This window comes from Zingiber officinale, chromosome 11B, assembly GCF_018446385.1.
Source record: "Zingiber officinale cultivar Zhangliang chromosome 11B, Zo_v1.1, whole genome shotgun sequence".
NCBI classification, from domain to species: Eukaryota; Viridiplantae; Streptophyta; class Magnoliopsida; order Zingiberales; family Zingiberaceae; genus Zingiber; species Zingiber officinale.
Genome location: NC_056007.1, coordinates 22,166,477 through 22,176,781, shown reverse-complemented (window position 1 = coordinate 22,176,781; position 10,305 = coordinate 22,166,477). Strand labels below are relative to the sequence as shown.

At 40.2% G+C, this 10,305-nt stretch overlaps 1 long non-coding RNA gene across 1 annotated transcript; it reads left to right on the top strand.

The window, feature by feature from the left end:
• The first annotated feature begins 223 nt into the window (after window positions 1-223).
• On the top strand, window positions 224-1,607 carry LOC122034937. The gene is made up of 2 exons (XR_006126831.1): window positions 224-574; window positions 1,568-1,607. It is a non-coding gene; the product is annotated as an uncharacterized LOC122034937 (long non-coding RNA).
• Window positions 1,608-10,305: the final 8,698 nt, after the last annotated feature.

Here is a 10,305-nt window from a genome sequence, read left to right as displayed (position 1 = left end):
TAAAAATAGGGTTATTTGACAAATAATCTTATTGGAATTTTTAGAAATTTTTAGAAATTTCTTGAGAATTAATTGGACCTCGTATGACGTATTTTCAGGGGATGCATTTATGTGCTCGAGAAAAAGTCTGTTTGGAATACCCGAAGATGGGAGTTGATTGAGAAACTAATCTAGGGCTTAATCAAATATACCTAGGTTTATAAACCCTCTCTTTTATTTCCTCACCCGTGTGCCCTAGCTCCCAAAACCCGCCGATTTCCTCCTCCCCGAGCCCTCTCTCTCGCGTGATTTCCTCACCAAATCACCTTCTGATCTCAGCGTGAGATTGCGCCGCCGAGCCCTCCTTTCCCTCACACGGGTACCAGCCGACGATCTCTCCTGTGGATGAGCTTCCTCAGACGCCGACGCCCTCTCCTCACGCTAGCACCCGAGACGAGCCCCAGTCGTCGGTCTCCTCCCTTCCTTGCACGCGAGAAGCACAGGCGATGACCTCTTCTCATTGCCCTAGCGTCAGTCGCCCGATCTACTGTCACCTCTGGCCACGACGAGATCTTACTAGCAAGTACACCTTTGGGTTAGTATGATTTCCATGAGGTACGAGCTAGCTGCTTAGGAGAAGTGGGATATGCCGATTGGGATAATTGTTTGGGTGGGTTGAGATGTGATTCGAGGTCTTTATGTTGCTCTTGCTGGTTCTTGCGGCGCGATTTGGTTTCCAGTATCAGATTTTGGGGTTGGTTGCAGTCTAGGCTTTTGTTTCCCAAAATTTGTTGTGGAATTGGCATGATTTTAGCTTGATGTAGTTCCGAGTTTCAAATGCTACTCCAATGTCTAGTTGATTGTGTTCAGCAGTTTGTATGATTAGTGTGTTTTCATGCATTTGAATTTTTCCTGAGCTGTTGTGGCTGTTTTGCGGAGTTGGGTTCAAATTCTGGAATAGACCCAAGTAGGCTGTGTATTTTGATTCCTGCACCATTGTGATAGTATCAAATTTCTAGTGAAATTGGGATATAGTTTATGGATTTCAATACAATGTTGCAATTCGATGAATCTTAGTGTGTTCCTTGGTGGTTTTGTGATCTCCGTGAATGCTGGGATAACAGGATTGGATGGTTGATACAAAGGTTGATTTGATGTTGACCTTGGTTTTTTTTTGATTTGATTCCGCTGCAAACTTTGTGATTGAATGGGTTTCTGTTTTGGCTTTTTTTGGTGGTTTGAAATATTGGGTAGTGTAGTAGGAATTCTACAGGATTGAGTAAGGATGAGGAGCTAATTGAGATCTGGAATTTTTGGAATTAAGAACTTGGGCTTGCATTACTTCTAGCTTTTATCCTTTTTGTACTTATTAAAATGTCAGACTGATTTGGTGAATGGATTTGGGATATTTTGAGTTGAGTTTGAAGCTGCTCTTGGTATTGGCTCTTGAAAGGTAGTTGGGAACTTTGATAGATTTGGGTGAATCAAGGTTTATAATTGGATTAGGATTTTTCCCTAATTAAGTTAGGTTTTAGTTTAGCTAGTGTCATTATGAAATTAGCTAAATTGTACATCACATGATTTGCAGGACGTTGATTGAAGACGGTTGACACGATCTGCATATAAAGGCGGGTACTTCTTGCTTTGTCTTCTTTTAGTACTTTGATCTTGGTGCATGAACTAATTTGGATAAGGACTATTTTACCTTGACTCCACTCTTAGTTTCTTGCGCTTGATACTTCCACGCAATCTTTGAAAAATTCGTTCCATATCTATACAGTCTCTTGTTGTTGTCCATAATCAGTAGCAGATACTAAATATCATATTTGTATGCTTTAACTATTGTTTGTTTATGTACTGTATTGAACATGCTGGCTTCATGTAGCATACCTGTTTCTACTTATATATATATACGATGACTGTTGCATTGTTTGCATCATCGTTGCATGCGATCGCCAGATCCCCGCCACCGAGAGTGGTAGCGGAGTCGATCGCTTGTCTGTCTGCCTCGGCCACTCGTGTGAGTGGTAGCTGGAATGGCAGGGACCCCACCGCAGATGTAGCTAGTTAGCTACTACGCAAACTGTCCACTCGGTCTAGTTGGAGTGGTGTACAGTCTGTCACTGACCCGGCCTCTCGACCATACAGGGGTCATGGTGCAGAGAGGTGGGCGGGAGTGACCATCCGTGCATACGCTGTTGTTATTATATTTGTTTTTGCTGTTGCTAGTTATATATGCTGTTATTGCTTACTTACTGCTGTTGTTCGCATATGCTGATATGCTTGTGCTGAGATATATTCTCGTTACTGATGTTTAGTCATTGGAAATTTGTATATACCTTGCTTATTACCTCTGTAGTTATGAGCAGTACTGTAGCAGATTAGTACCAGTTCTAACCTACTATACCTAGCCTAGGATATGGTTCAGGTATGAGCAGTTGTTTTGATTATATTTTAATATATGCCATTTCCTCTTACGAGACTGTATACTTTTGCCACTTTCTATTTATATGTTATGTTCATGCACTATCTTTCTTTACCCGCTGAGTTCTAATACTCACCACCCCGTAAAATAATTTTCTTTCGTCAGGTAACAGGTAGATGAGTCATGGATGCTTGAAGAGTCCCAGCTGCCAGTCCCACGACACACTCGAGGATAGTTTCTTTTTCTGGTTTTAGTTACTAACGCTATTTATGTTTTGGTTTTGTGAACTTGGTATTGTATGCTTCGATATGGATTATGGAGTCTAGTCTGGTGGTTGTAGGTAATTCTGTTAGTGACTTTGTCGGTCATACATTTGTTTTCTTTTTGTGATTTCCGCTGCGTTTACATCCAGCCGTGTAGGCTGAGTATTTATCGTTCTGTCTTCCGCTGTATGTGTTTCTATTTTGTTCCAACCGTTTAGGCTGATGGTTATAGATGGTGGTTATGTGTTATTTCATTTTGTCCAGCCGGGTAGGCTGAGTATATTAAATTACGTGTTATGTTGTTTCTATTTGTGCATATATTCCAGTCGAGTGTGGCTGATGTATATTCTGTATGTAGTAATGTTTCATATTGTCACCCGTATAGGGGAGATGCTGCCGAAATTTCTTCTGGCAGGGACCCCTCTGGGGGCGTGACACCAGCAGTGACTGAGGTTCCACCAGCCGCCCTGGAAGTTCCCACAACACCTAGAAGACAAGAAGCATACCTGATACAGTGGCTGAAGCTAGAGCCAGAAAGTTTCTCAGGCACGACTGAGCCCTGGGATGCTCAGGCTTGGTTCAAGACATTGGAGTGGAACATGGAGCTTCTTAACTGGCCACAAGTCGAGAAGGTCAAGTGTGCCTCTTTCTGCCTATCTGGAGATGCTCGTCTGTGGTGGGAGAGAGTTAGGAGCAAGAGAGCAGTCAATCAGATGAGCTGCGATGACTTCGAGACAGAGTTTTACGAAGAATTTTTCCGTCAACGGATCACCAATAAGCATTATGAGGAGTTTATAGAATTCAGACAAGGTGACCAGCCAGTGGAAGAAGCAGTCAAAAGGTTCAATAGACTAGCTCGCCTCTGCCCAAAGCTAGTAAGTACAGAGAAAGAACGAGTCAAATTGATGCTCCGAATGCTGAGACCAGAGATAACACTTAATGTGAGTAGTGGAACTCACCAGCCGCAGACTGGTGAAGAACTGGTCAGTAGTGCATTAATCGCTGAGCACTATCTAAACAGCATCAAGGTACAACAAAGGTAACTCAAGCCAGACAAGATAGAGGACAAGACAGCAGGAGATCAGAAACCCCAGTCAAGTAAGCAGAATTGGAAGGGCAAGGGTAACAAAAGGGGATAATGGAATTCAGGGAGTAGCCAAGAGGGAGGTCCAGCAAACAAGCAGACCAAGTTTCCTCCCTGTCCTAAGTGTGAGAGAGCACATCCAGGAACCTATCTTTTGGGTACGACCGGATGTTATTCATGTGGCCAAGAAGGACATCTAGCTAAAGCATGTCCTAACAAGTTTAAGGCACCTCACTAACAGTCAGTGCAATATGGAGGCAAGCCTGCACAGTTACACCACATGACAACATCACTAGAGGGACCCTATCTCAGTCAGGGAAGGTTGGAAGCCCACTAGTTCCAACCGATGCCAGAGTATTTTCTCTCACTAAGGAAGAAGTTGCCGGTGCCTCCACGGTATTCATGGGTCAATAGTTATCCTTCAGCATTTAGCTACTGTCTTATTTGATACTAGGGCTACCCACTCTTTTGTGTCAATTTCCTTTGTCCAAACTAAACGAGTACCCATTGCCCAGAATTATTCTAAGTTCGAAGATGAACTTTTTATAAGGTAGGGAGAATTGTAACACCCCAAATTTTAATATTTGGAGTCCTAATAGTAATTAAAAATATTTAGAAATGCTATAGAAATATTCTAGGTATTTTTAGAGTATTTTTATATAATTTTTGGAGTTCGTTTAGTATTTTTACCAAAAGAAACAAGTTGCAAAAAAATAAAGAAATTAAGCCGAGGTTCGAACCGGAGACCTCTGGTTAAGCAAAGCCTTTAGTTGTCTCGGCTGACCAAGTGCCCAAGCGGGCATTGCTAATTAAAGAAAGAGTGAAATTTATTTAAGTAGTAGTTAATAAACAGAAAATAAATAGGAATAAAAGGGATTCGGTCGAGATTCGAACCCGCGACTCCGACCAGAACCAAGTCTTAAGCGATGCGCGATAGCCAAGTGCCCAAGCGGGCCGTGCTGATAAAAAAGATAGCGAATCATATTTATATGGTAGTAGATAACAGAGATAATAAGTTAAGAGAGGAATTGGAGGATTTCTCCGTGACCTAAATCTTTCCTCTTCCTCATCTCTCTTGCGCGGTGATTTCCTCTCGGGCGAAAATCAACGCCGGCGTTAGGGCTCCTCTTCCGGTGGCCGGCCAAGGGGTTCCTTTGTGAGATCTTCACATCTACGAATCCCTCTCGTCGAAGAGGACACGCGGACGCAAAGGAGTCGTCGAGGAGGCACTTCTCCGGAAACCCTAGAATTATTCTCATCGACAGTAAGTCCAAGAAAAGCCTAAGGTAAGTGTTTCTCACCTACGGTAGGAGTAGCTTTCGGACCCATGTTTCTTCTTGATTTCAAAGCATGCCGTAAAGATTATGAATTTTTGAAGCTTGCCGCCAAGAAACTCTATTCAGATTGTTTGGATTTGCGAAATGAATTAATTGTTTAGATCAGGCATGTGGTTTAGTATTCCAGTTGTTTAGTTTTCGTTAAAGTTTTTTTTTAAAAGAATTCTAGCAGGTTTTTAGCTTGACTTGTGCTACAAAAAGGGGCACGAACAGTCTTTAGAGCTTACTGTTTAATTTCCATTTGTGTTATGCAATGGGCACGAACAACCTTAGTTTCTGGGAGCATTCAGTTTGATCTTTCAGCAATTTATTTAGATTTGCAGTCTTAGTTTTTCTATGGAATTATTAGTAGGTACAATTATTGTGTTAGCCATGTTGTAGACCCCTTGTCACCATTCCTTTCGTTTTACATATATTTTATCGATCTGAACACTACATAGCTTGCCTTAGACCTTAACCAGATTTCCTTGTGCGAGAATATTGAGCATGAACAACCATGTTTTTAAAGCATTTCGGTTTATTCTTAGCATTGCAGAATTTGGTTCTTTTGCAATTAGCTGAACACGAATAGCCTTACTACTTGTTTCGGTTTGTGCCATGCATTGAAAAGAACAACCCTTATAGTTAGCATTTCAAATTTAGATTTCCCTGTTACCTTAGTGGGCATGATCGGTTTCTATATAGCCTTGCAGTTTAGAGTTTTGTTGTTAGGCAATGAGTATGAAAAGGAGTAGATTTTTGGAGTATGTAATTTAGTTTCATTGATTACTGTGGTAAGCAGAAATGACCTATATATGTAGCATCTCAGTTATAGATTTTCTTTTTCCTTGCTACCATTTATTCTAGCAAGCTTCACATAGGTTTTAATTCCAATAAGTTTTAGATTTAGTTTAAGCTTGTATGTAGAACTCCAATCATAGAGCAAATTTTTGTAAGCTTATAGTGCAGACTGTGTAAGATTATAACGCAAATTTTTATTAAGCTTGAATGCAGATTTTGATTAAGCTTATATGCAGATTTTGTTTAAGCATTACAATGTTAGAAGTTGTTTAAACATTTCAGTTCTTAAAGAAGCATCCTTTTATTAGAGGTATTAACAAGTATAAGAAAGATAAAGAAAAGAAAGAAAAAGGCCAAGGCCTTAAGTAGATCCCAAAGTCAAGACTTTAGGGATTTTGGCACACAAGGTGCTTGTTAAAATGCCAAGGCATTTAAAGAAGACGTAATTAAGGTAATAAGATATTTTACTTTGAAGAGGCTAGTACCTGACTTCCAAGGTTGTCGTTAAACAAATCCAGGTGTCCAATTCCAAGGTCTTGGCCTTGGTAGACCAAGGTCTGCTCTTTTAGGATTGGTGGCTCGCTTCCCCAACCTATTAGGGAACGCGCATAAGATGGTACTACGCCTTGGCCTAAGAGAAGTTGATTATTATTTTGAAGTATTAAAGTATACATTTTAAACAAGTGAAATAAAAGAATAAGTTTTAAACAAGTGAAATAAAAGAATAAGGTTAGAGCAAATGAAATAAGTTTCACTTTGTTTTAAATTCAGCAAGTTTAGTTTTCTTTTATGCTAGCATGTTATTTAGATTAGTTTACTGTTATTTACTAGTAGATGAACATGAGCAGGTTTACATGTTTAACATTTCAGTATGTTTGATTCCTTTTCTATTAGATTAGTACGAGCAGCTTTACATGTTTAGTATTTCATCCTGTTTGATTCCATTACTATTAGATGAGTATGAGTTGTCTTCAGTAAGCATTCAGTTTGTTTATGTTATAGATATATGTACATGCATATAGAGATTTTGTGAGTTAGATAGCACTTACTAAGTAATTTTTCTTATAGATTACATTTCCTCTTACTGCAGATAAAGAAAAGGAAAAGCTATAGTCAAGGAAGGCGACATGGAGGTGTGGATGGATGTGTGATGTGTGGACTATAGAAGTCTTGGGGCTAGAAAGGAGTTCTTTTAGTTTTCTTCCCTTTTTGTTATGTTAGAAGCATTTGGAATCATATATGTTATCTTGCTGTTATTAGGACATGGTAGATGGATTGTGATCTCGTGTGATGTAACTAGTATAGTTCTCTTTTGTTTTTGGGTTATTTCTGATGTGAGTGGTATTTGACACTTATTAAACTACGTGGGCGTTTGATATATGTTCCAGCCAGCTGTGGCTGATGTATACTATATATGTATCTCAGTTTATGGTTATCAGTACAGGGGAGGTGCTGCCGAAATTTTTCGGTAGGGACTCCTCGTGGTTTCGATCATACAGGTTAAGTAGAGTTAGTAGTTAAGTAGCGTCCACCTCTAGAGAGTAGTAGGGAGTTTGGGTCGCTACATGGTAACCTTAGGTAACGAGAAGGGTTGGAGAAATGAACTCCAAGCAAGGTTGATCGGATGGTTTCCGGTCGATGGTGCTCGGTCGATCGGACCAGTGGATCTCGGTAAATCTATGTTTAGGTTTACTATTGCTTTCTGTATTACTATTGCTGTTGGCTAATATAGTATTGCAGGAAAAGTCTTAGTGGATCAGGCGATCAGACACTGAACAGACAAAAGTCCAAACATGTCTAGAGGATCATGTTTGGCAGGTAAGTTGAGGTATGCAACTGGAGGAGCGATAGTGAGGTCGGGTTCTGTAACGACCCGCCTCCTACTAACTAAGCTGTAAGGTCGGGGGTTACATTATGCTGTTGCTAAACTATTCTTAATGTGCAGAAAACTGATCTAATTTAAAATTTCTTTATGCTAATGCAATTTCTTTGTTCTACATGTGCTAAGGGATGGGATCTAAGGTATACATGACATATCTTTCATCCCCCATGGTCAAGGAGCTACAACTAAAGGTTTCTAGTCAAAGTCCAGCTTCCCGATCGATCGAACTTATCACTCAATCAATTAGAGCTATTGGATCGATCCACTGATCGATTCATCTTGCTACTGTGCACGGAGGTCCCGTCTCGATCGATCGGCTGATCGATCTAGTCTGGCCAATCGATCCAGTGATCGATTCCAGAGCTCTCTGTTCGTGAAAGAACGCTACTGGATCGATCGGCTGATCGATCCAGGAGCTTACTGTTCACGGAACAAACTTCCCAATCGATCAGCTGATCGATTGAGGAGCCTCCAATCAATCGGCTGATCGATTGGGGTTTCTGATTTCGTATCAGATGTCTGATTTCAGCACTATTTCGTGCCCAAATCACATATTTCAACTCTATAAGCAAAACAAAGCTACTAGACCTATCATTATTCATGGCTAGCTAACTAAGATCATGACAATCAGTAATCTAAGCATAACTATCGCAATTCAAGACACTTAATTAACTAAAAGTGCAGAAAAGTAACACTACAAGAAATACTAAGTTCTTAAGTTGCTAGTTTCTCCAAAGATCTTTATTCCAAGTTCCTATCCACACACATCTTCATCACATTGTCCTCCAGCCTCCGCTAATCCATCTTTTCTTTACCTTTATCTGCAGTATAAGGAAAAGAAGTATCTGTAAGCTTGGGAGCTTAGTAAGAAACCATCTACCTCACAAAACATGCATACGATGCAATTTATGCTTTTAAAACATGCTATTTGAAATATATATTGAACATGTTAGAGTATGGCATGACATACTATCATACAAAACATAGAAATCAAAAGTTGATCATGGCAATATCTTCTAGTATCAACAAGATAGAACTAAACTGATACAATAGCTAACTAAACTAATGCTAAGCTGATACAAATTCTGAACTGTAATCACATAACTAAATTGTGAAGCTTTGAAAAACTATTTATCTTAAATAGATGAAAATACTAATCATGCTGCTGATGGGCCCGACAACTGTACTAGCTATTGCGCGCATCCCTAACTAGACCTGAGGTAGCAAATCCCGAATCTAGTAGGGTTTACTAGGTTATCTAAACCTAGGGACGACTATGGGAGCCCAACCCAAGGACAACTGAAGTCTAGTACAGTGCCACTGATAAAAGTAAAATACTGTTTTATAACTGAATAATCTTATCTTGCTATTTCTAGGTTATCTGAACCTAGAGCTAGGTTATTTGAACCTAGAGGCAACTATGGGAGCCCACCCATTGGACCGTAGTCCCATATAAGCTGTAGCAAGGCTAAGTATGCTACAAAATGCTCCTATTGCATTTATCTAAGCTATTAAAAATGCCTATGTTGCATTTAACTGAGCTGAACATTTTATCAAACATTTGGTGTGCACTAATTCACACCCTATGTGTTGAAAATCTGTATACAACTAAACTAAGGCATCAAAATCGTGAAAAGAACTACTTATACTGCAGGTGAGGGGTTTCTTACTTCCTGCGCTAGATTTCCTTACGATCTGATCGCTAGATTTCTGGTGGAGAAGATCCCTTCGTCGATCTCCTCGCGCCTACGTGCTCTTCTCTCGGAGAGGAGCGTTCTTGTGCCGGAGTTGTCACAGGAGGGCGCTCCTATAGCCCTTGGGATGAAACCCTAGGTTCCTTGGAGGTTGAGGTGCCGTGAGGTTTGGAAGAAGAGAGGTTCGGCGGAATTAGGGTGAGGAGAGGAAAATCTTCCGATGAAAACTAATAACTCCTCACTAAATTTTTCATATTTATATTAAGTGATTTATTCGACCAACTAAACCTTAAATATAACTGTTTCCCTCTTCTTTCAGCACACCCCTGCTGGGGCCTCCTGGTTACTAGAGTTGTATATAAGGCATAGAGTCTCATAGGTCTCGGGTTCGATTCTCGCTTAAGCTATTTTATGTTTTCATTTATTTTTGCTACTTCGGCTATTCTAAAAATTCCATAAAATATTCTAAAATTACAGAAAAATAATAGAATATTTCTAAAATTACTTTGAGAATTTTCGGGCGTTACAGGTTCCTAGAGGGAACAACCTAAGGTTACTGATCCAACTAAAGAAACCGAAAAGGTTTCCAAGTTGAGATCAAGACAGTCCTAACTGTCATACTCATGCATTATATATTACTGTGCTAATCTTTGTGTTGCAGGGATACTTTGCTTAATACTGTGTTGCAGGTTTGGCCGAATCGATCGACCGAATGTGGGAATCGGTCGACCGAACCAAGATGACTCAACACAGATCAGTTTAATCAGCAACGATCAGATGCAGAAGGAAACTACACTGATCGGTCGACCGAACCCAAGGATCGGTCGACCGAACTATCAATATTTAAGGCGCAGTAAATGC